At 34.3% G+C, this 27,513-nt stretch overlaps 1 long non-coding RNA gene across 1 annotated transcript; it reads right to left on the reverse strand.

Annotated features, from left to right (window-relative positions):
- Positions 1 to 24,937: 24,937 nt before the first annotated feature.
- On the reverse strand, positions 24,938 to 27,309 carry LOC149566073 (uncharacterized). Its single transcript, XR_016361527.1, has 2 exons — positions 26,886 to 27,309; positions 24,938 to 25,335 (listed from the first exon to the last, which is right to left on the reverse strand). It is a non-coding gene; the product is annotated as an uncharacterized LOC149566073 (long non-coding RNA).
- Positions 27,310 to 27,513: the final 204 nt, after the last annotated feature.

Below are 27,513 nucleotides of genomic sequence, written 5' to 3' on the forward strand. Positions count from 1 at the left end.
TTGCATATTCAAGCATATGACTAGTGACTTGCTCAATATTTTACATTTATATGGATATGCCTTGTAATGTTTATTGATTTTGCTAACAAGAAATTCAGAGTCAGACTAACAAGAGAATGAAAAATGTATATGTGTAATATTTGAATGATGAAAACAATATGATTTTAAAATGTGTATTTATTTTTAGTCAATTTCTTGTTATTGAAGAAGACTGTATTGAAATATACTGTTGAGTTTGTGTGTTTGTCCCTAGACATATTGGATTCATAAAATTTTGAATTTGCCACACTTGGTTTTGGGTTTACAAGAGATTTACATTTTAAACACCATGCATACTAATTTAGTCTCATCTATGCAATTTTTGCAATTAGTCAAAGAAATTGGGAGTTATTGTTCTTAGTTTATTTGGCAATTTTTTTTAGCATCCTTGGAAATTGATGCATCTTTGTATCTTAAGATGCTAGCTGTAACTAAACGAGTCCTTTAAGCTATAAATTTAGGTGTGGTAGCCAACTAATGCTAGTTGTACGGTACACACATTTTATATTTTGAGATTCCTCAGTTTTCCTTAATGTTCCACAGGGTTTTAGCATCCTATTGTTTTTCTTTTCTTCATTGTTTACCAGTGTGACCATTTTATAGGTACTTCTTCGTATCCTGCCAAATTACTATAATCATGTTCATACTTATAAAAGCACATTGATCACTAATTTTTTTGGTCTACATAGTGTCAAAGCAGTAGGAGGACAAAAGGTATTTTCTATACCTTCTTACTCTGTTTTCCATTTAACGTTGACATAATATATCAATTTTTGGTAACTAGATGTTATTTTCAAAATTAAACATGGTGAGTGGGCTTAAAGTGGCAACTTGGTGGGGCAAGTTGGCAAGCCAACTTAGTGAGGCCACTTAGAGATGCGATATGGTGAGCTGACTTGGTAAGAAAGCTCAATGAGTGGACCTCAAGACTGACCTTGATGAGGCACTTTGGTGGGGTGACTTGATGATCGAACTCAAAGAGTCAACTTGGCGAGCATACTTGAACAGTCAACTTGGTGGGGCAAGTTGGTGAGCTGACTTAGCGAGTCCACTAGGTGAGGCGAGATGGTGAGTCGACTTGGTGCGGTGACTTGGCGAGCTGACTTAAAGACTGACCTTGATGAGGCACTTTGGTGGGGTGACTTGATGAGCGAACTTAAAGAGTCAACTTTGTGAGCGTACTCGAATAGTCGACTTGGTGACATGACTTGGTGGGCTAGCTTGGTGATTCGACCTGGCGTGCGTACTTGAACAATAGACTTGGTGAGCTGACCTAGGGGATGGGCTTGGTGAGCAAACTTAAAGAGTTGACTTGGTGAGTGTACTTGAATTGTTGGTTTGGCGAGCGGACTTGGGGACTTGGTGGGACATGTGGGTGAGGCGACTTGGTGAGCTAACTTGGTGAGCAGATTTAAGTATTGACCTTGATGAGGCACTTTGGTGGGGCGACTTGATGAATGAACTCTGAGTCAACTTGGCAAGCACACTTGAATAGTCGACTTGGTGAGTGTACTTCAATTGTCATCTTGGTGAGTTGACATGGCGAGCTGACTTGGTGAGCAAGCTTGATGAGCAGACCTAAAGACTGACCTTGATGAGGCACTTTGGTGGGTTGACTTGATGACTGAACTCAAAGAGTCAACTTGGCGAGCATACTTGCACTAGTACGTTTGGGTTCAATTTTTGACCTTTATTGTTCAAATTTTTTACCCAAATTTTGACTAAATTTTGACCAAATTCGACCAACCCATTGGTGAAAATTTTTTTGCTTGAAATTTTGACCAACTCATTGGTACATGATTTTTCTCAATTGTAAAATAATTATATACTTTTCATATTAGTTATTATCGATGTTTTTGTAGCATTCTATAAAACTGTTCACATGTCTTGCCTATGATACGACATTTTACATGCATCCTACTCTCTCTCATTTGGCTAATGATGGATTACATAGAGTGATTTGAAACCATGATTCTAAAAAACACACAATCAAATCTAAAATGAACTTGCACTACAAATGGATTTTGGAAATATGATATTGGTAAAATTGCACGCATGTCTATGAGGACAATCACAACTTAAACATATATTTGTCTTGGTAGACATGCATGTAAAATTAACAATATCAAATTTCCATAATCCATTTGTAGTGTAAGTTCATTTTGGATTTGATTGTGTGTATTTTTTAGAATCATGGTTTCAGATCACTTTGCGTAATCCATCATCAGCCGGATGAGAGAGTGTAGGATACATGTAAAATGGCGTATCATAGGCAAGACATGTGAATTGTTTTATAGAATGCCTGAAAATAATTTACACCTTCTTGTTGGTGGAAATTTCCACCTTCATTGGTCAAAATTTCCACCAATGCTTGGGTTTTTTCGACCTTTTTTGGTGGAAATGTCCACCAACGCTTAAATTTTTTTCGACCTTTGTTGGTGGAAATTTCCACCAACACCTAATTTTTTTCTACCTTTGTTGGTCGAAATTTCCACCTTCATTGGTCGAAATTTCCACCAACGCTTAAATTTTTTGTCTACCTTTCTTGGTCAAAATTTTCACCAACGTCTAAAATTTTTTTTGCCTCTGTTGGTCGAAATTTCCACCAACACTTAAATTTTTTTCCTACCTTTTTTGGTCAAAATTTCCACCTTCATTGGTCGAAATTTCCACCAACGTCTAAAATTTTTTCTGCCTCTGTTGGTTGAAATTTCCACCTTCATTGGTCAAAATTTCCACCAACCCCTAAATTTTTTTCTACCTTTGTTGGTCAAAATTTCGACCAATTCCTACATGACCTTAGACAATGGCTTGTTGGGTTTTCAACCAATAGATTGGTCAAAATTTTGACCAACTAGTGAGTTGGTCAAAATTTTGACCACAAAAATATTAACCAATGGGTTGGTCGAATTTGGTCAAAATTTGGTCAAAAATTGGGTCAAAAATTTGACCAATATGTAGGGCCCATTTGCCGTTGCACCAAAAGCCATGACTGTTAGTGAACATGGAACACCACATAATTAACCACCTGTGGGCAGGGGAGCACGTCGCATCACCCAACAATCTCCCCCTCGACGCGCATACCAGGTGCTTACACGGGTCGGGAAGGCACCGGGGAGATTTGAACCCATGATCAAACCAAAACCAGGCTCTGATACCAATTGTAGGGCCCATTTGCCGTTGCACCAAAAGCCATGACTGTTAGTGAACATGGAACACCACATAATTAACCACCTGTGGGCAGGGGAGCACGTCGCATCACCCAACACAATAAAGGTCCAAAATTGAACCCAAATGTACTAGTGGTTGTCAATGTTATTAGAGGCGTTGATGGAAAGATTGATGATGAAATAATAATAAGAAAGGTATTGAGAACTCTACTTTCTATTTTTCTATTAGGGTTTCTACAATACAAGAACTGAGATGTACTCTAGGTAATGCCCTAACCTTGGAAAGTGTGATTGGTAGGCTTAATGCTTTTGAGATATCTGACTTTGATGATTGCACTCCTACTACTATTGAATCTACCTATAAATCACAACTAGTTCTTAGCAAAAAAGGAAAAGGAAAATATGTGAACGGTAACAGTCACACTTGTGATGATGAACTTGTTGAACTTGAAGCGCTGATGGCTAGAAGACTTTCAAGGGGCAAAGGAAGATACAAAAGTAAACTTTCTATAAGATTTTTCATGTAACAAAGTTGGTCATATTGTTGCAAGATGTCCTAACAGAGAAGACAAGGATGAGAGAAAGGAAAGCAAGTACAAAGGAAGAAGAGATGATCAAGACAATAGGAGAAAGAAGGACTACAATGATAAAGGTAAGAAATCATGTTACATTACTGAAGAAGAAACTGATATTGAATCTAAAATTAATGATGAAGACGTTGTCTGTGTTGCTATGAAAGAAGATTTTGATGAAGATGAGAAAACTACATTAATCTTTTATCTAAATAAAAGTGATAGATGGATAATTGGTAGTGATTGTTCAAATCACATGACTAGTGATAGAAGTAAATTTGAGAACATTGGACCATACAAGGGTAGTTGTACTTAATTTGGTAATGATGTACCATGTCTTGTGAAAGGTAAAGGATCAATACAACTGACTGATAAGTTCAAATGTGACAATGTTTATTGGGTTCAAGGAATTAAATATAATCCGTTGAGTATTTCACAATTGAAAAAATTAGGATATAGAGTTGGATTCCATCATAGAAAGACTAAAATATTTGATGTTGATGGTAAACAGATTGGAAGTGGTGACCAAATAAGAGATAACTTGTTCTACCTAGATTTATGTGATGAGACATGTTTGTTTGCACAATATGAGGATATATAGTTATGGCACAAGAGGTTATGTCATATAATTTTTTACAATTTGATTAGCATTAGTAAAATGAAAAGAGTAAGAGGTCTGTCAAAACTAAAGAAACCTAATAATGCTATGTGTAAACATTGTCAATTGGGAAAAATGACAAAAAGCCAAGTTTCAAGAGCAAGGCATATTCATCTAATGATATTTTGGAATTGGTTCATATTGTCTTATGTGGACCTATTGGTGTTCAAATCTATTGTGGAGACAAATGTTTCATTCTATTTGTTGATGACTACTCTAGAATGATGACTGTGATGTTTCTCAAAGAAAAATATGATGCTTTTCAGTTATTTAAGTGGCTAGAGTTGAAAAGCAGACAGGAAAGAGTTTGAAATCCTTGAGATCTAATAGAGTGGTGAATTTATTTTCAATGAGTTCAACATATTCTATAATGATAGAGGAATCAAAAGATAGATGTCAGTACCTAAGACCCCTCCTCGAAATGGATTTGCTGAAAGGATAAATAGATCAATCCTGGATTGTGTTAGAACACTGACGATGGAGAAGAATGTATCACACAAATATTGGAGAGAAGTTGTAAGTACAATAGTTTATACTTTGAATAGAGTGCACATCAAGAAAGGTATAAATGTTACTCCTTTTGAATTATGGTATGGGTATGCTCCTACTATAGAGTATTTCAATTTATTTGGAAGAAAATGTTACATAATAAAAATGAAAAGCTTGATATTAAAAGTGATGAAGGCATATTTCTAGCTTATTCCACTAAGAGAAAAGCTTATGAGTGTTTGAAATCTAACACTAAAAAAGTTGTGGAAAGTAAAAATGTGAATGTTGATGAGTATGTAGAAAAGAATAAAGTTTAATAAAAGATGAAATCTAAAGACTACATTATATTCATATACGTGAATGATAGTGCTCCCAACACCCCACCTGAAATGATGAACAAACTTGCAAATCTACAACAAACTAGGAATGTCAAGTTGCAACAACCAATTCCCAAGCAATAGACTGTGGGTGCCAAGCAACAACAAATTGATGCCGAGTTACAAAGAGAGGAAGCCAAACATCAAGAAAAAAATGTTGAGCATGCAAAACATTAACCAAAACCTGAACAAGAACGAGAAAACAAGATTGAAATCATTTTTCAAGATGAATTTGTAGAAGAAGAAAGAAGAAAAGAACATGTACTAGCAATATATCTGAGAAGACATCATACACATGAGAAAATTATCAGAGATAAGGAAACTAGTGTTATAACAAGAAAGAGACCCAAAAGTGATACATGCTTACTTTGTGAGTTTGAGCCCAAATTAGAAGAAGATGATTTAGAGAATGAGGATTGGATATGAGAAATGAATGAAGAAATTGAAGAAATTGAAAAGAATAAAACATGGACACTAGTACCTAGACCTAAAGACAAAAATGTTATTGGAATAAAGTGGGTATTCAGGAACAGGCTAAATGAGAATGGTGAAGTCACAAGGAATTGGTGAAGTCACGAGGAATAAGGCTAGACCAGTATGCAAAGGATATGCACAAGAAGATATTGACTATGGGGAGACATTTTTCCCTGTTACAAGACTAGAATGAGTTAGGACACTACTTGCATATTCTTCTTACAATTTAAGGTATATCAAATGGATGTCAAATATGCATTTATGAATGAGATGCTTGAAGAAGAAGTATACATAGAGAAGCTTGAAGGTTTTGTAGATCCTAGCAAGAAGAATATGGTGTGCAAGTTTCACAAGGCTCTATATGATTTGAAACAAGCCCTTAGAGCATGGTATGAGAGACTGCATAACTATTTGGTGAAGATTAGATTTGTAGGAATAAATGATAACTATAATCTATATTTGAAGACTGGTGAGAACAATAAGGTATTGTTATCTTCTTCTTCTTTTTTGATGATATCATAATTGGAGGCAAGGAAAAATTATGCAAATTATTTGTTGATGAAATGGAGAAATAGTTTGAAATGACGCAAGGTATCTTCATTACTCAATCCAAATATATCAGGAAAATTTTAAAGACTTTTGGAATGGAAGATTCAAGAGTAGTTAGTACACCTATGGTCATAAGACACAAGTTATCTACGAATGATGATTCTAATGATGTGAACCAAACACTATACAAATCAATGATTGGAAAATTACAATATGTCATTCACAAAAGACATGATATTGCATTAATAGTTGAAATAGTTACAAGATTTTTCGCAATTACTAAGGAGAATCACATGATGGAAGTGAAAAGGATACTGAGATATCTGAAAGGAACATAAGACTATGGATTGTATTACAAGAAGAGTGATAAGTTTGAACTAAAGGCATTTACTAATTCTAATTGGGAAGGAAATATTGATGATAGAAAAAGCACAAGTGGGGGTGCATTCTTTCTAGGAAAGAGACTAATTTCTTGGACAAATAAGAAACAGGACTACATTTCCCAATCAATAGTTGAAGCTAAATATGTGGTAGTAGCAGTGAATTGTTCAAATATTGTTTGGATCAAGAAATTGTAAAAAGGTATGAAGGAAGAGATTACAGATCCAGTTGTTATCTATTGTGATAACACTAGTTATATTAACATATCAAAGAATCATGTAATGCACACAAAGACTAAGCATATTGTTATCAAGTATCATTACTTGAGAGAGTTAGTTCAAGACAAAGAAGTGAAATTGGAGTATGTGAACACTAAAGAGAAAATAACTGATATATTCACTAAATCTTTACCTAAGGATTCTTGTGAATATCTTAGAGGTAAACTAGGTGTGATTCCCCTAGACTAAGCTAATTAATAAAAGATGGTGCTTTGCATTAAATGTCTTGATTAAACTATCTTAGAAGTTGATATAGATAGACCAACTTTAGGAGTTGTCTAAGGTAATAATGAGGAAGAAGGATAAAATGTTGTATCAATCATACAAAGATGACAGATGAAGAATTTGGTACTGACATAGAGATATCTACATGGAAAATATGTTGTGATATGAAGCCTAATCAGATTCAAAGGTTTATTCGGCATAGTTTCCCCCCAGATTATTTCTACAGGGATTCAAGGATAGCGCCCCCAAGATGGGGTCAAGGAGAAAAGTATGTTACTGCTATAGAGGCAACCAAGGAGATGATATGGCTTCAATTCTTCCTAGAAGAATTGGGATCCCCACAAAGGGATAATTATTTTTTTACAGATAGCCAAAGTGTCATTCATCTTGTAAAAAATTATGCTTTACATTCAAAGACAAAACACATATAGCTGCAGTACCATTTCATTCAGTCAGTTTTGGATGATGGACAGTTAAAGTTGGACAAGATACATACAAATGATAATCCAAAATATATGTTTACCAAGGCAGTAACAAGGGAGAAGTTGAACTCCTCTTTAGCTTTGGTTGGTCTTTTAAACTGAACAGGATAAAAGAACAATAGAGTCTAGGATGGTTTGATATTTTAGTGGGAGATATAGGTGTAGCAGTGCTATGATCAGTCTCCAAGTGGGAGATTGTTGTGATGTGAAGCCTAATCAAAATTAGAGGTTTTCGGTGTAGTTTCCCCCCAAATTATTTCTACAAGGGTTTGGGGGCATCACCTCTCGCAAGGTCTTGGGGTAGTGCCCCGGGTGCACTACCTATCATAGTACATGGTGGGGTCGAGGGGCAATGCCCCCAAAGCCAAAAAATGACTCACTATTGTAAAAGGCCTCGGTTGCTATTTTCTACTGGATAACTTATTCTAGCCCTAATTTTGTAAGCAGTAAAAGCTTGTATAAAATGGCTTAGGGTTAGGGATTTTATAATTTATGATGAGATTGTAGCTTCTTGTAGTGGTATTAAGTTGTAAGGGGATTATGGATTGTAATAATTGGATAATAATAATAATATTGGACTTGTTGTTGGTGGACTTAGCCTAGGGATTGGGTGAACCACATTAATTCCTTGTGTCTTGTGTTCTCTTTTGTGTGATTTATTATTTTCTAATATTGGTTATATTTGCATGTAATTATTATTTCTGTCTGTGGTTAATCCTAACAAAAGATGCATGAGTTAAAGTTATCTTTGGCATTGTTGTCAAAGAGGGAGATGTTGTGAAGCAATTACCATAAGCAAGAGGGAGAGATTATACCATGAAGGTAAAAGAGGCAGAGATTACACAACAAAGAATGTATATCAAAGAGGGAGTTCATAACTTATGAGAATGCATGGATGAGAATCAAAATGAAACTAAGATTATTAATGAAGTCTAGATCTTATCCTACACATAGAGGGAGCTTGCTCAAGACAAAACAATGTTTTGGATTGCATAGTAACTAGAAGTGTTACCATCAATGCCAAAGAGGGATATCTACATCAAAAAGATGCATGAGTTAAAGTTATCTTTGGCATTATTGTCAAAGAGGGAGATGTTGTGAAGCAGTTACCATAAGCAAGAGGGAGAGATTACTAAGAGGGAGAGATTATACCATGAAGGTAAAAGAGGCAGAGATTACATAACAAAGGATATATATCAAAGAGGGAGTTCATATCTTATGAGAGTTATACATGGATGAGAATCAGAATGAAACTAAGGATATTAATGAAGTCTACATTTGAATTTGCACATAGAGGGAGTTTTCTCGAGACAAAACATGTTTTGGATTGCATGGTAACTAGAGGTGTTTCCATCAATGCCAAAGAGGGAGATTTTGGAGACTACAATTGAAACAATTGTTATGTTTTCATTGCTATCAATCCTTATTGGGCAAATAGTTTTCTATATGATTTGAGTGTCATATCTATTTGATTGATGAAGAGGATTTGAGAATTTGGTCATAACAAAAGTATCTAGAGGAAATGTTGAGATATGAAGAGGAAACTACAAATGGATACTTGATTAGTTGGACTTTGATAAGATACAATGATTGTTTAAATCATGTTGCAAGTGGAGAAGACAGTAACACTAAAGCCTTGAAGAAGTGATCAAAGATAGACCAAATACATAGGTTTGACCGAGCAACAAAGTAAAAGATAAAGGAACTTTAAGTATATGCCAAATGTTGCTAGTGTCGACCAAGGCACAATATGTTCCAAGAAGAAATATTGTTGACTGAGCGACAATATATGTACTGAACGAGAAAATTAGTAGTGACCAAGTAACTTAGTGATGACCAAGTGTCAAAACATAGTGTTGGCCGAGGAACAACATTTTAACAGTTTATGAGTAATCATAATTTCCAATTGACTAAGTTGAATTCTTGGAATATGGAAAGTGTGTTGAAGATGAGGATTAATGAGTTGGATCATTTAATGCCAAGAAAGGGTTAGGTAAGCAATCATAGATTGATTTAAAAGAGAAGTTTATAGAAAATAAGAAGATGAAGAACCTAGATAGATTCATTGTATGTGTTGAATCTAATCATAAACCCTAAGATCTATAGTGGTGTTTAAGTGGAAAAAGATCAAAATGACCTATTTAAGGAGGTACAAGGGCTAACTTTCAAGGTGGTTGATGGTTGGAGTAGTTGTTGATACTATTGACTAGAGAACTTAAGTAGAAGGTTGAGATGAGTTGAGTAGAGGTGAAGAGTGATTGCTTGAAGGATTACCAAGAAAATTAGAGACTGAGATGACAATGAAGGCCAGAGAGTCAATCAACTTGTGAGCCAAACTAAGATCTGTATTTGCAAAGTGAGTTGTACTTAACAGATCAAAACCTATTGTTACTTTCTAACCATTGTACTAGTATTTAAAATCCTTTAATCAAGGTTGACCTAAAAGTCATATGTAAATCCTTTAATCAAGGTGGCATTCTAATAGAATTTTTTAAAGTCTTCTAAAAAGACCACTTTTAACAAGGTGATTAAATCCTTTAACAAGGTCACATTTAACAGTGTGTTTTGTAAACCTTTAACAGGGTTGGCTCCTAATAGAGCTCACTTCAGAAGAGTGAAAATATTGGTAACATGTAACTAGTGGTTTTTCCCAAATTAGGTTTCCACGTTAAATCCTTTTGTCAAACTTGTGTGGATGTTATTGGTGATTTATTATTTATATTCACATTCTTCAAGTCTGTTATATTTAGGACAGTGGACTACTAGTTGATGATACTGAAAGTTGACTATAGAGATCGAGCTATGGAATCTTAAGATCTAAAGTAGTTTATTGTTTGTCTATTCAATTAATATTAAATCATAAGTAGATGTAACATTAATAGACACAAAACTTAAGTAGTAGGGTATACTTTAAGGAACCCCCCTTTTGGGAAAGGTGTAAAAACTTGGTGAAAGGTGCCAAAAACCTAACAAAATAATTAATTTTTTTGGTGAGAAATATCAATTTACAAAGAAAAAATAATAATCTCTATTGGTGAATCATTCATAGTCTCTCGAACAATGTGCAAAACCTGGACGAATTGTGTTATTTTTAAAACCATAAAAATATATGCATTGGCAAATAAAAATTATTTTTTGGTAAAAAAATTAATTTTGTGGACGAATTGTTAATGTTTGGTAGCTTTAGTTGGATAAACTTTGAAACTAAAACTCATTTTACACACACACACACACACACACACACACACACACACACACACACACACACACACACACACACACATATATGTTTGTAGTTTAATTAATTATGTTGTTACCATTTTAATGAATAGACATGTCCCATGAAGTGACATGTCTCATCTTGATTTATTATCAATATAAATAAGAGATTGTTGCAAAGTGGAAAACACATACCAAGAAAAATGGCAATGCTAATACATTTGTAGCAGATTCTCTATGAAAAACTAACATGGCATCAGAGCCACACTGCAAATGTAGAAAAGGAAGCATGTACTTGATAATGGAAATTTTTTACATCAAGACAATGAATGAAAGCAATAATCAAAGGAGCCCATTGTATCAGTGTTTTGGTCAGTTCAACAGTATCAAGAGTTCAATGGCTTAGCAATACAATATCCATTTTGAAAAGAAAATTGAACACCATGAATCTGTGATGACATAGATTGCCCAGCCTCTTTTAACATCAACATATATGAACAACGATAGAAGAAGAATTGTAAAGATGAGAATTTAGAATACAGTGTTGGATATTAAGGAAGGATATCATACAGATGGGAATACAACAATGGTGAAGAAAAAAATGATATCAATGACCAAAGATGTAACAAAAAAAATCAAATTCTATTAATTGCAGTGATCCATTGAAGACATGACTGATATTTGAATTATTAGCTTCATCCAAAAGTGAACTATATGTAAATGATATAAAGTTTAAATTTATGGCTACAACTTCAAATCAAAAGTGATGACTCTAAATCAGAGTTTTAAAAGTCAAATTTAATAGCACAAACAAATATTCATAATGCGTCAAAATAGAACAAAACTGCAACTAATATTTGAGGGTGATACATCAAGACAACAATATGTAATAATATTGTGCACTTGCCGAAGGCAATAGATCAATTATACATCAATCTATCAAATAAGAACATGTGACTTCATAGCAGATACTGCAAACATATGAATATAGTCAAATAGGCCATTGAATGTTACTGGCAGTGCTCAACCTAAAATGTGTATACGATACATTAAAAATAGTGATTAGTGGAAGCAATGACTATTATCACATGTAAAACAAAATGGAGTGACTTATTCAAAATGGCAAAAGGCTTAAAGTGACATCTGAAATCATTTCTTAAAGCAACAAGGATGCCAATTTATGATTCAATATATAGACTCCACGTCATTTATTGAAAAGCTTGGTTTGCCTTATTCAATGATAACATACAAGGAATAAATACATTTATTCAATACACAATAAATTGATTACAGATGAAGTGATGAAATTAATAAGCCAAAGTATGTGTAATCCAATTGCCTTGTGAAGTGGAACCATTTCTAGAGATACTATGTATAAAGAATATTAAGTGGAATTCAAGATAAAGAGAGAGATAAGTATTTTCCAATTATTATAGCTTGAAAACTACCTTTACTTATTTTTATAGTTAATCTCTTATTTGTATTTCTATGTGTACTATACGAATTATTTTCCTTGATTCTTTTCCTCTGAGAATGTTATTGCAGGAAGAGGGAGATTGAGATTCAAAGGGAGCCTGTCATGTTACTAGAGGCAACCTTGAAAGAGAGGGAGAAGACTGGGGATGTTGTTCGCTGAACTCAATCGTATTGATTACGAGGGAGTAAATCATGTTGAGATGGATTCTCCAGAAGAAAATGATTCATGAATATGTCTCATGACTATGTGATTTTAATGGGCCTACCCCTGTGTACATCATGAGGAAGTGATGACTTCCAAATGATCATCACTTGTATTTGGAGAAGTTATTGTAAGGTGACAATCTTACAATAACTTGTATTATGAGATCTAATAGATTGAGTAAATGGTGAATGTCTTGCATCTCAACATTCTGGGAGACCATTACTCTGAGTATTTGGTGAATATCATTGATATTCTGGGAGGCCAACACTTATGATATCATATGCGATATCAAACCTTATTTTGAGTAATTGGTGACTATCGTATGATATTCTAGGAGACCAATACTCGTAATGTCAAATGTGATATCATACCTTATTTGAGTACTTAGTGAATATCGGATGTCGATATTCTGGGAGGCCAATACTCTTGATATCAAAACCTTATTTGAGTCCTTGGTGAATATTGGATGTCGACATTCTAGGAGGCCAATGCTTTTGATACCAGATGTCGTATCAAAACCTTTTGAGTACTTGGTGAATATCATTGATATTCTGGGAGGCCAATACTTGTGATATCAAATGTGATATCTAAATGTTGGATATCTTCTGATCAAAGATATTCTTAATATATGTCTTGAGTTTATCCTCCCTAACTAAGAGGGAGTGTTAATGTTTGGTAGCTTCAGTTGGATAAACTTTGAGACTAAAACTCATTTTACACATACATACATATATATGTTTGTAGTTTAATTAATTATGTTGTTACCATTTTAATGAATAGACATGTCCCATGAAGCAACATGTCTCCTCTTGATTTATTATCAATATAAATAAGGGATTGTTGCAAGGTGGAAACACATACCAAGAAAAATGGCAGTGCTAATACATTTGCAGCAGATCCTCTATGAAAAACTAACACAAATTATTTTATTTTACTAGACATAAAATATATACATTAACGAATAATAGTTATTTTGAAAATTAAACATTAATTTTTTGGTTCTAAAATTAAGTGTGATTAAAACAACCAATATTTTAGAGACACTACCTAAATCATGAAATTTAGAATTTTTCAACAACTAAAAGTAGAACAAATTTGCACTTACTGTTGTTAGCAGGGATATTGTAATAGCTTTTATAAAGGATCCCTCCCTGTGATCTCTTTTGTGGTGTCTCCAAAATCTAGAATTTTATATCAAGATACCAATCACTAATTAGGGATAGAAAAAAATGAGATGAAATGGAATTTATATCACTTGATTCTGAATTCCAAGAGTCGAAATGTGCCAATGAATCTAATGCGAAATGGAAAATTATTGCCAAAATGTGTTGACTGAAGGGAAATAAAATTAAATACATTGGGAAAACTACCCATGCACATGCAAATCTAATGGATTGAGGGATGACGAACATGGCATCGATTAGAATAACCAAGTCGGTTGCGTGAAAGGTGAATAATGCTACCAAAGAAGTCGAATGTGAATCCATGTTAGACAATCGAAAGGAGTAATGACCCACTAACCCTAATAAAGTTATGCAATTGGGCCACCACGTAATGGCTCAAAAATCACCAAAATCAACACTAAGAAATCCCAATATTTGTTAAATTATGAATGCTCACCACTAAAAGCACTGTGTTAAGTAGTAAGGATGAAATGTTAGAAAGGAAGTTAAGTAATGTTGTTCAAGGGTGACATTAGGGAACCTGTTAGAAATTTACATTTGTGATTAAGTGAAATTAATCAGGAAAATGATATATTAAAACAAAAATTACTCACTGAACTTAGTAACATTTAGACTTATCCTTCTGAGTTCCTTGGTGAGACATTACATGTCCTAACATAAATGATGTTGGGAAAATATTAGTTCCAATAAAATCCTCAAACTCAATTATCTCATTTTATGTTGCTTCCCCTAATTGGTCACTTACATGCATTCATTTATCCTACATAAGGAATTTATCTCTTGTGGATGATTCTATTTGCACCTATAGACATGTACAAGTTACCTTAAGCTCTTTTGTCTTAGTCTTTTCAACTTTATTTGGATGACCCTTACTTTCTATTATCATTTCCTCCAATTTATCCATTTCCTACAATTTCTCACACCTCTCCTCTACTTCTACAATACTATAACTATTGGTAGATCTAGAAATTTCATCTACTAATTCCATGAATCCAAAATTAAGTAATTAATGCCACAAAGGAATAATAGCATTTTCTCAATAGGAATTTTTTTTTAAGAAACCCACTTTAGGTATAATAGTTGGTTTAGGAGGTTTAGCTTTCATATGGGACTTGAGGTTTCTAAGTATAACATCTTTAGAAGATCACAAAAATTGGAGTTGTGGCTTAGTAAGAGGCTCCCAAATGAAGTTGAGCTTCAAGAATTTAAATGTGTATTACCCTATTCTAAATATGGAGAAAATCAGAGTTTGGAAAGAGATTGAAGAAAAATTAATTATTTATAAAGGAGGGATTTTAATACTACAAGGCATCAGAAAATAGGGTAGAACTCAAAAACTCCCTGAAGTAGGAACAATTTTTTAACGATTAGATTAATAGAAATGGACTAATAAATATTGCCACTTCTAGAGATAGCTACACTCAGAATAATAGGAGAAAAGGATTCGGCTTTATTGTAGAGAAATTGGATAGATTTTTTTTTTTAAAATGGGGATATAGAAAAACTACCCTTGGCTCTAGAATCAGAAGTGAAATCCATCTTAGTTTTAGACCATTACTCGATTGAATTACGCATCGTAAAGAATAAAAAGCCAAAAAATTGTCATTTCAAATTTGAAAAAATGTGGTTTAAGGATGATGACTTTCTAAAGATAATAGAAAAATGGTGGAATAAAATTGTGTTAGTTGAGTCTAAACTTTATCAAGTAGTTATCAAACTAAAAATTAATAAGAAAAGGCTTAAGGTATGGAATTCAAAACACTTTGGGAATATCTTTGAAAACAAGGAAGAATTGGAGAATCTAAAGGTTATAGAGAAAGGGATGAATTTAGCCTTATATGAAAGAGAGAAGTTCCTAATGAAAGATTAGGAAGACATATTAACCAAATAAGAATTATTTTGGAGACAAAGATCAAAAAAAGCATGGCTAGATGTAGAGAATAGAAACCCAAAATTCTTTCACAATAGAACAATACAACATAGAATAGCTAATAGAATCACTTTCGTTCATAATAAGGATGGGAAAAAATTGGATGACCCAGATGATATTGCAAAAGAGGAAATAAAGTACTTTGAAGAAATCTTCAATAATAATGGTAATCAGAATCCAGGAGAAGAAGACAACATCATTAAGAACATCCCAAAACTTATATCCATAGAATAAAATAAAACATTGTTGAGAAAATTTACCTTTGAGGAACTAAGTGTGACCCTCAAGAAAATGAATCCAGATAAATCTCCTACGATTGGATGGGTTTTTGACATGTTCCTTTCAAAAAAATTGGGAGTTCATAGGGATGTAGGTAATAAAGGCTTTTAAAGGAGTTCAAAATTCGAGAACAATCCTCAGGGAGGTGAATAATACCTTTATCACCCTTATCCCGAAAAAGGAGAAATCAGAGACATTTAATGATTATCTTCCAATGGCTCTTTGCAATACTTTCTATATATTATTTACTAAGAATACAAAAATAAGAATCCATAAACTTCTCTCAAACTTGATTAGCATGGAACAAACAAGGTTTGTACAAGGCAAGTTTATTGGAGTAATTTTGCCCAAGAGGCCATACATATCGTTCAAACAACAAATTTCCTAGTATGTTAATTAAGCTATTTATTAAAAAGGCATATGATCAAGTGGATGGGGCTTTTTGCGAAAAATGTCTCGAAACCTTTATGTTCGTAAAACAATGGTGAATTTGATCTTTGAATGCATATCCTCCCCTAAGTTATCAATACTAGTAAATGGATTACCCAAAGGGTTTTTTGGAATAAGTAGCAGACTTAGAAAAAATGATCTGATATCTCCTTTTCTTTTCATCTCAATAGCAAAAGCATTAGGAAGATAAATAAGCAATGCTAGGGATGAGAAGACTATTAAAGGAATACGGATCACTAGTGACTAGATCCAACAACAAACCAATGGTTTTTTGATGATACTATGCTTTATGGACAAAGTACCATAGAGGAGACAAAAGCATATAAAACAATATTAAGTCAATATACTATTGCATCAGGTCAAGAGATTAACTCCGAGAAGTCAAAAACATTCTTCTGTAATACACATCCTAATCTGGAGTCTAATTTTGAATTTCAAAAGAGGAAGTTTACCTTGTAAATACTTGGGTCTCCCTTTAGACTAAGGGGCATGTTCAACAAAATCATGAGATCAAAAAATGGAAAAGATGAATGGAAAAATTGATTCTTGGAAAGGAAAATAACTCTCTTCTATGGGAAGAGCAACAATGATACAATTTGTCCTTTCACCACAAGCTATTTATCAACTATCTTGTTTTTTTTTTGAGGAGATCAATAGAATCTTTAGAACTTTATTTTGGAAGGGAACATGGGAAAACAAAAAAATAAATTATTAGCTTGGGACAAGGTATGCAAACCAAAAAATGAGCGAGGTGTAGGGATCAAGAACATCAAAATACAATGTAAATCTTTAGGAGATAACTAATATGGATAATGCACATGAATCAACACCTCAAGTGGGAAAAGATCCTAATAAAGAAATATATGAGCAATACAGATTCGATCAATATATTATGGGAGAAACCACCACCTAGAGAATCAATAATTTGGAACTTCATGATGGATTTTAGATCCTCCATCTAGGATAGACTAACATGGAACTTGGGGATGGGGGAAGAAGTTCTCTTATGTTGCTTTGGAAAAGGATGGTAAACTAGCCAATTAAGGTTGACAATTAAACTAGATGGGGTAAAAGAGTTATAGATTATGTGACCTTTGAGGATGGAGGAAAAGGTTGGAAATAGGAGGATGAACCTCCCACCTAAGGAAGCGAAATATCTAAAAAGAACATTATCAAACAGGAAAGTAAATTCCAATTTTGGGAAGGAAAATTTAATGAGGGATGGAAGCAAGAGAAGGGAATACAAATTGAAGGAGGGGTATAAATTCATTAAGTCTCTCCAGATGAGCTCAAAGAACTCCCTCCCTACAACATTATGTTGAAATAGAGATTGTTTGCCTAATGTAGGATTTTTCACCTGGTTAGTATTAAAGAGGAAGGTCCTTACCATATATTGCTTTAAGAAAATGGGACACTGAGGCCCAAGTAGATGTCCTTTGTGCGAAAATGAGTCCAAGAATGCTAGAAATGGCTTTGTTCACGATTGGGATCGGTATCAGTGTTTCCAAGAACTATAACAGATATGCTACATGCTTGGCCCCTCCTTTGATAGGATAATATTTATAACCCTTTATGAATAATACACCTTCCTTAGTCCTATGGGAATTATGGAAGGAATGCAACTGAAGAATTTTTCAAGATAAGAAGATGAATATAGAACAAATTCTAATTAAAATTGAGACTTCTATCATTGAACTTACTAACATTTGGGTTTGGGATAAACAAAAGAAAGAATCTATAATGTCTCATTGGGATGAGAAAATGAGAGGCAAGTGGATATACAACATTTCTCAAATCATTATTTTCACATAATTCCTCATAATGATAAAAAAATTGTTAAAGGGAATTTTAAATTTGCATTGTCCTTAAACAAATCAATCTTTTTCAAATTCATTTTTTAGAATCAACAATCATGAATTCCCCCAGCCTGTTCATGGGTGTATTAGAGTTAATCCAATCTCGAAAAGGAAGGAGGCATTCTGGATACCTCTAAAGGAGGGATGGATCAAAATTAATTTTGACGGGGCGACAAGGGGTAACCCAGGTGTATCAGGGTGTGGATGTGTGGCAAGAGATCATAAAGGCAACATAATTATGTTTATAGCCAAACAATTTTCGGATGGTACAAATAATATTGCAAAATGTTTTGCTACTAAGGAAGCTTTGGGGTTAGGAGTAAAAATTGGATGTCAATGTATACATTTGGAAAGAGACTCAAAAATCATTATCAATGGCATTAAGAAAGGAAAGATGGAGACATGGCATCTGGATCAAAGTATATAACAAATCAAGGAGTTGCTTATGGATTTCAAGGATTTTAAAGTTCCACACTGCTTCACGAAAGCGAATAGAGTGGCGGATCGACTAGCCAACTTATGTGCCAATTCAACGTTGGGTCCTCAATATGAAAAATTTGAGGACTTTCGTCACCTTGGAGAGTAAATAAAGAGAGGAAATTTGATGGCCATTAGATTTAATAATCCAATCATGGTACCTCAATTTGAAGTCTAAAGCATTATAATTTCGACTCACGAGGACATTAATCATCCTAAGGTAAGCAAAGATTTCCATGATACCAATGTATCCCTTGCACGTATCAAAGGAGTGTTTGGTTTGCTTCGATGCCTTATTCTAGAGAGTTCCAAGGATGTTAAATTTAGACAGAAGGTAGGGAAAGGTCATTGTTTTTCTCTGAGATAGAAATGGAGGCGAATTTTTCTCTTGGTTTGGATTCACAAATACAAACCTATGAAGACCTGATATCTACGCGTCACTTGAAACACATTTTCATTATCGATGACCCAAGCTTTTTGAAGGTATTCAATAGTTATTCGAGCCAGAGTATCTAGATGATTTCTGTAAGAGGAGGTCAAATTTGGATGTGGCATCATTGTTTATGGTACTTGCCTTGATGGTGGGGGGATTCAAAAGATAAGGTTCGACGGGTTGTGGCTACAAGCATCGACAGGCAATGGCTTCTGGAAATGGATGAAATTATTGAGCGAGTTGTTTTGGGTGTGGGAATTGAAATGGTTACTAAACCTTGGTGGTTGATTGGTGGTGGGGATTCCTCCATTCAACCGTTGATGGTGTGGTTATCTTCAAATCTGCAGGGCATGCATATCCCTAAAGCAAAACAGGGATAGAAATTGATCATAGAATACCTGGCTGAGAACATTTAGGTGACGAAGGAGGAGGGGCAAGGTTTTATGAAGACCACATCGAGGAAGAGCACTTTGGCCCCTGGACAACAACTTTGCCATCAGATTGTGAAGAAACCTTAGTTGAATGAGGGGGTGCCCACAACATAGGGAATGTGGGTAGATGCTTCTCTACTTCCGGAGGAGGGAAAAGGCAATGGAAAGTGTCGCAGGATGGGTTAGGGATTATCGGTGGAGGATGATTGCACAACCCCAACTTTTACTTGCAAGGAAGTGGCAAACTAGTTCAAGGAGTAGCTGACAACAAAGGTGGTGGCACTTCTTTTTGTTATAAAGACCGAATAATGTATGGGGGGTGTTAGTACTATCAGAGTGTTAATGCTCTATTTTTTGTTTTTTTAATCTAATGGTATATGTAAGGGCAAGGATAGCTTAAAATGTAAGGCTCAAAGCCATATTGCCATTATGTACTCTCTTTATCAATATCAATACAAAAAAATATTACCAATAAAAAATAAATCACAAATTCCCTTTTTAGGAGATATTTTTAGGCATAAAGTGTGTAAAATCATATGTATAAATTATTTTCATCTCCTTTTAAAATTGATTTTTTGTCGAGAAAACAAAAGGAGTATGGTTTACTTTCTACTAAAACCACTTCAACAATCTTGTTCCATGCTCTAATATTACATAATATAATATTAGAAGGAGGTGAAGTGGGAGCATGACTTACTTTTTGCTCAAACCACTCGATACATTTTAAAGTTGTTTTGGCAAAAAGTAAGTCAAACTCTTTGTAATTATTTTGTCATGGTGAAAACTCAATTCTGAAAGGAGATGAAAATAACTTCTTCAAGTGATTTTACACACTTATCACCCAAAAATATTGTCTCTTTTTTCACAGATAGAATTTGCAAAATGTTGATTCCAAGAAAATTAATTTTGAAAAAAAAATTGTTTAAAAAAAAAATGTTCTATATATAATTTCCCCAAATGCTTGTTGAAGATGAGAAAGATGCAAGCATTCACAAATAGGATTAATTCTTTGAGTTTCTTCTTAGATTGTCTTTCTTTGATCAATTCCCACTTAGATCATCTTCTTTTTTCTTCTTTTCATGCACACAAAAATGACACAAAATCAGGTATATGGTTGTGATAGAACTTCATGATGTGGCTTGATTAACTTTCAAGACAATGAGCTCTTATAATTGATTAATACAATTGAGTGGGGGAATATGAAGGTTGTAGAATCCTAGATAACTCCAAAAAAATAATTCCAAGAGCCAATCTCATGCCCTCAATCAAACAATTTGATAAACAAAAATTCATTACACAAAAAAATGTCAATTCTTTCAAGTTTACTCAACTAAAGGAGTTCTTGACTACAAGATACTACAACAATACTTATTGTGCCAGTGCTTATACTTGATCGTTATTTACTCTAGTGTGTTATGTACATGTGATGTAAGAGACTACTAGATTCATTATTGATCCATACCATCTAAAAATAATAATATTAATTTTTTCTGATCTTTTATTTTTGGTGGTATGGTTATATATTGAATTTTTGTTATAAGTTCATTCAAATACATTAGTACAACTAATCTTTGTGATCAATCAATTTATCTTCACAACTTGTAGTCCTCCTATCTATGTGACAAACAAAAGATTTAGAAGCAACCAATTTAACTTGTTATATCTCAATAAATAAATTACTAAATAAAACATGTATAGAAAATTAAACCTCCTTTCATCCTAAAATCAATTTTATCAATAATTTTTTTATAAACCTATGCTAAGTAAGAATATATTTTTTAATTTTTTTAAATATATTTATGAATAAAATATAACTACCTACTATAAAAACTAATTTAATAAGAATATATTAACAAATGACTCCAAACTTATGTGCATCAAAGGCATGATCCCTTAGCACACATTGTGTGAAAAGTAAGTGGAATGAATAGAGACATATAAATGAGGGGTATATTTTGTTAAGTGTACTTCGAATATGCTTATTTTTACCGGTTATAAAACAGGGACATGGCCATGAACTGAACATGCAAAACTTGGGTATCCACATTTGCGATACGTTTAGAATGAGAAAATTCAAGGTTGCAAAGGAAGAAAGTCCTTTGGTAAGGGAAAAGGATGTGCACCAAAAGCAAGTGTTTTATGGCAAGATATTTTTACTCTAGCTTGGGTTAGATGGTTTTGTATGCAAAGGGTGTGTGTGGGTTGGTTAATCGGAGGGCGCTTCTAACATTCAAGTACGATTACTCTACCTAAGTGAGTGGTCTACATAGGTTACTCTCTCTCCATCTGGGTTCCTTCCGTTTTTATTACTAGCTTGCATCACGACAGGGTGCAAGTGTATAGTGATAAATGTGGAAAATATAAGAAATTTTTATGCTTAAAGGCTCAAAAAGCCGTCTCAAAATTTCAATCAAAACCCTCCTAAAAATGCTAAAAATTTGTTCATCACAACCATCTCAAAAATTGCCAGTGATTATGCACAAATATCCCAATCGTTAATGCCATGAGATTTCCACAATCCATGGAATTTAGTTTCTTGTATTTCTGAATTTTTTGTTACATTCATATTTGTATATTCAACTGGAAGTGGATCAGGTTTGATATTATCAATTTCAATCTTGTTTTATTAATTTTAGTAATGTAAACTCATCTAGGTCTTTCTTAGTTAGCATCTTTTGCTGCAAATAAACCTATTTGAATGTTGTTAATCTGGTTTTGTCTGTTTTTATTAATTCCTATTTTTTGAGAGCCTTTATAGTAGCAAGAATCTTCTGTGTATATGCTCTCCAATTTATCTTTTAACCAAGCCAATGCGTGTTTTCCAGCATATAACAATTGATGTGTTTGTGTATAGATTTAATGTTTTCATTGCCAGACGCAGTCCCAATTTATAGCTGTGATTTTTGAAAACTTATGTAAATGAAATTGCGTTCCTTTGAAATATTTAATATTCCTTTTTAGAAATTCATTTAGGTTATCTCCCATTTTGTCATTCTTTGATCCATTGTTATTGATTTCCAAAAGGTTAGAAGCCCTAGATCTCCACATTCGTGTACAATTCAGTTAAGATGATTCTGCTCAATTATTATAAGAATTCAATGTTTGCCTCAAACCTTTACATTCCAGCTACCTACATTCCTGAATGGTTTGACCTAAGTAGAAAATAAAGAAACCATAAAGACTGGTGGTATTATTGAATGTTTGAATATTATTGCCTTAATCATTTAACGTTCAAAGGTTATCATAGGCAACTAAGTTCAAAATTATATGAAAATTCATGCGCTTCTATATTGCCATTAGTTAGCGAAGTTGTACCAGCTGTGCTGAGAAGAGGATTGGTGCATCTTTGTTACGCCTTCCCTTGCGCAAGTATTTTTTCAGTGCAATTCAAATTCATCATAAAATTAGTATTTTTTAAATTGAAATGTTTAGCAAATAGATTTTCATTAATTATATGAAAAACTTGAATTTGCATGCAATTATGTTTAATTGAAGGCATCCAACCTGATTTTGTATCTCAGCAAATTCCATCCCTATTAACATACAATGAAAAATTCAACAAAAGAGTGCCTTTAATGATGCAGAGGCCTACATCTTGGAAGATGAAGCATATATTTTCTGGTAGGCTTTGATCTGTGCCATGGATAGTCACAGCATGGGTAATAACTGGTTAGGCACTGCCCCATTTAAGATCACTCCTATCAAATGTTTCCACAAGCTGGGAGTCCTAAAATAGACTCCGTGTTTAAAATCTTCTGCTCCTGCAGCATTGTTGTACTCTTTTACTCATGTGGCATGTTTAGGGGTGCATGACAACTGAGATGAAGATTTTCAATCTGCTAAAAGTTGTCGAGGAGAGATAAATAAGAGCATTCCCTCTGAATGTTCTGCATATACATTATTTTTCTGATAGATCAATACCACCATCTATATACCCTTAGCAGTGTTTTTGTTAAGCTTGATGAAAAAATCAACTCATGGAAACAGATATGGAATAAATGTGAAAGATATTTTAGAAATTTTGAAGTATAAATTCTCACATATTATCCTTTCGTTTTTTCACAGTACGCAGATCTGAAGTCTAGATCAATACGTTGCTAAATTAGTATTTGGATAACTAGGAATGCATTATCAGGGAGTGCTCTGAGGGAAAAAATGAAATTGAGTCATCTCATTACCAGCTTATAGAATGTTTTTAAATCAGTCATGTAGAGGCATTCTGAAACTAATTTGAAGCCCTGTGATCCTATGCTTCTCGCAAATTCCTGATCAAGAGACAACCACAGAATGATTTTGTTAAGCATTTACATCACCAAACCTTTATATTTTGGCCAAAACTGTCATCGAGACACCACTAAAAGCTTCGTGCATGGCAGAGGCTGTCCCAAACATGTCAGTAAATCCAACAGAACATGACGTATGACCACCCAGTGGCTGACATGTTTTTACCGTTTTAGTTTTTGTGTTGGTTTGTAGCACAAATCGGCATAAATACAGGTCCTAGAGGAAGTTGAAATATCATCTAGTGTTAAGTTTTAAGCTACAGTAAATTATAGGTGTCAATTGTAAAGGGCAAAAAATATTGAACGCAAAAGGTGCAAGATGGGTAGTAGTAGATGCCAACAGCCTGGGAAGCTTGTTACGCTGAGATGTGTCTGCACTGGCAGCACAAATGTTGGTAAGCAATAACTCTTGATGATAATTTAGACATTTATATGGTGCTTAAATGCACAGAATGGTAGTAGAAGGCCTAGTAGGTTAGTGAAAGAGTAATGGCATTGGCATATTGTAAAGTCAATAGATTCTTGATTTTAGCTGCATTTACGGCGGAAGTGTCTATACCTCCAATGCAATGGGATCAGTACACTAAATTGCGCACAGGTATATCATTTCTTCAACATAACAAAATTTCCTACATCTTAATGCGGGAGCTGCCATTTATCTGTTTCCTGTATCGTAGTGTGTTAAGATGTTCAATGCAAAATATTGAATTTTTTTAGACAGTCTTGGGGAACATTATCCCATGTTTAAATGTTTAATAACCTATCCTCAGACCAAGAATTCATGAAAGAAGCAAACAAATCCAGCATTATTTGTGCTTCAAGATTTTCAGATTGGCTTTCAAAAACACATTGTTCTAATGTCTATTTCTGTGTTATCATACTAACAATTCATTAGTAAGATAAACCAACAGAACCTGTTCCAAGTTTTCGCCAAAATAATTTCAAATTAATGGTAACAGAAATTATATTTACTAATATGCCGCCAGGGACAACAAAAACCCATATATAGTAGAAAGCAGATTACTTGCGAGCGAAGCAATGAATAGAATATAAAGATTCAATTTAGTAGGGCATTCTATGCACACACATTACAATATCATTCAGACCAAGTATGACGAAAGAATTGAAGATGTTGAAGGGAGAGGTTGCCATTCACAGTTCCAGACTTGGCTACTCAACCAAAAAATCTTGTTACTCAAGCATAAATCTCAGGTATGTTTCGTGTCCAGAGTATGATACATCCTGAAATACACATCTAGCTTTACACAATTTTCTGTCATATCATTCTTTGTTCTATCATGTATAGCTTGGCCAGTCCTACATCACAATGTGGGAGCTGCCATTTGTCCCTTCCCTCGTAGGTTGAGAAAAGTTGAATTCAAGCTTTATGGTAAAAAACTGCTGCCTTGACCCATTTCCTGTTAGGTCAACAAATAGTTATCAAGCAAAATAGAGTTGAAAAATTGTCAAATCTTATAATAGCAGTATTTGAGAAGAACGTTAATTGATAAGCAATAGTAACCTTTGTAGTAATGGGAACGATATTTGTAGGCAAGAGCTTTTGGCACCCAGATTCCAGAACAACCCCGAAGTGGTGCATATAGTTAGGGTTAGTGAGATATACTTGATGGTAAATCATCCATCAGCTTATGTGAGAAAACCAATTGCAAATATTGGCTGATTATGTCTCGGTGGCTGATTATGTCTCGGTAGACTACAATTCAGTTGGGCGTATGATTAACTGAAGCATTTATGAAAATATAATAGCTATATAGAAATATAGCCGTAATCTTTTTTCTTATGTTACCCATAGCCAAATAGGTCAAATTCCTCACTTCGTCTGTTCATTTTTCAGATGAGGGTATGGTGTAAATTGTGGAGTGTAAGTGAGCTTATGGCAGACTACAATTCATTTGGGCATACAAATAACTTAATCATTATTGAAAATACAATATTTGTATAAAAAATCGTGGCTTTATTACTTGCTCTTATGTTTACTGTAGCCAAATAGGTCAAATTCCTCACTTGGTCTGTTCTTACTGCGGTGCCCTGAGGTAACCAGAGCTAGTCAGATGGCCATCATTTGGTAATATGAAAATAGATGAAAAGCCTCTCCTCGCTGATGGATATATGCCCTGCCATCTTCCCAATGATCGAGTGTCAATTTTAAGCTCCGATTCTTCTGCCCAATGATTTCACCCAAAATTACAAAACACTTATCTGATAAGGGTTTCTATTTCTATGCTATTCGTATTTATTTTAAGCGTGGGTATTAGATATCATACACTAACCAGGTCACGTTGTATGTGAGAGGACCTATAATTTACATCGTGCCTAATGTTTACTTCGAGGCCAGGCGGCACGTTGAGACTAATGAAGTGAGAAAAAGGACCGAACAATGCACAACCTGGCAACACATCTGGTCAAACAACATCCCAGACGAAAACACTGAAACGATTTTTATTGGCAACAGTAACCCTAGAAACACCGATGCAGACATAAATCTATGCCCTCGAACCTAATGAGAGAGACATCTAAGCTGATTTCAAGCTCAACGCACGCAAACAAAATCCAAAACTTCAAACAATATGATAAATTTGGGGTTTCTCAGTAAACCCGAAATCTTTATAACGACTCAGCCAATATTAGGTTTTTAAACGAATAAGAGCGTTACCTCAAGGATCTGGTTTAACCCTTGCAATTGTTGCTACAGCTCTTAAAACCCTAGAATACATGTGCAAACTTTGCAGACGTAAATAATAAAACCTACAAAACCTATTTTCTAACCCTAACCGCAGAAGATTAAATACTAACAAGAAGTTCCAACCTCACGCGAAACAGAAGCGATTGACATTCTAAACCCACCTAAATGGGCATTCTAAATCCTTAAGACAACTTTACAAGGGAAAGACGAAGACCTAGTTCATCCGGCAATAAAAGGAAAACAAAGTCAAGACCAAGCATTTACCTTATCCTTTACAATACAGCACCAACCAAACCTTTCTGTACAACATAGAAACTTCATCGTGCACTTCATCCCTGTTCTTCCATAAAAGTTCGGACGACCTCCGCCACAAAACCATATTAAAAATATATCCACAAAAAATATGCAGATACATCTTTAGTGGATTTATGACGTGAAGCCATCCGAACCTGAACAGATGAAACACGGATGGAGAGCGTATGAAGAAATCAAAATAGAGATGAACGGAAGCCTGTATTTGGAAAACGGGAGCCGATCTACAGCAATTTAATGGCATTTTCTTACCAAAACGCGTGAGGCGACGATCATTCCATGTGATTTCGTGACATTAATTAAGTTCCCTTAATTTAGAATTACCTTTGATTTAAGTAAGATTCTCTTCTAATCTTTTGCTTTTATTCTTCCTCACGCGTTTTGGCGTGTTCTTTGCTCGATATCAGACGTAGATTCATTCCAGAGAGCTTGGAATGCATATGCGCCGTCCATTATCCAGTTATTTGAGCCTCTTCAGAGAATTTCCCTTTCTATTTAGGGCAAATGACGTTTGGATGTATTACACATATTTTAACGTGTTTCTTTAGGCTGAGGTCCCATGGCCGGCTTCCTTAAAAAT

This window comes from Cupressus sempervirens, chromosome 3 (genome assembly GCF_028749045.1).
Source record: "Cupressus sempervirens isolate cs-2001-9-10 chromosome 3, ASM2874904v1, whole genome shotgun sequence".
Lineage (NCBI taxonomy): Eukaryota > Viridiplantae > Streptophyta > Pinopsida > Cupressales > Cupressaceae > Cupressus > Cupressus sempervirens.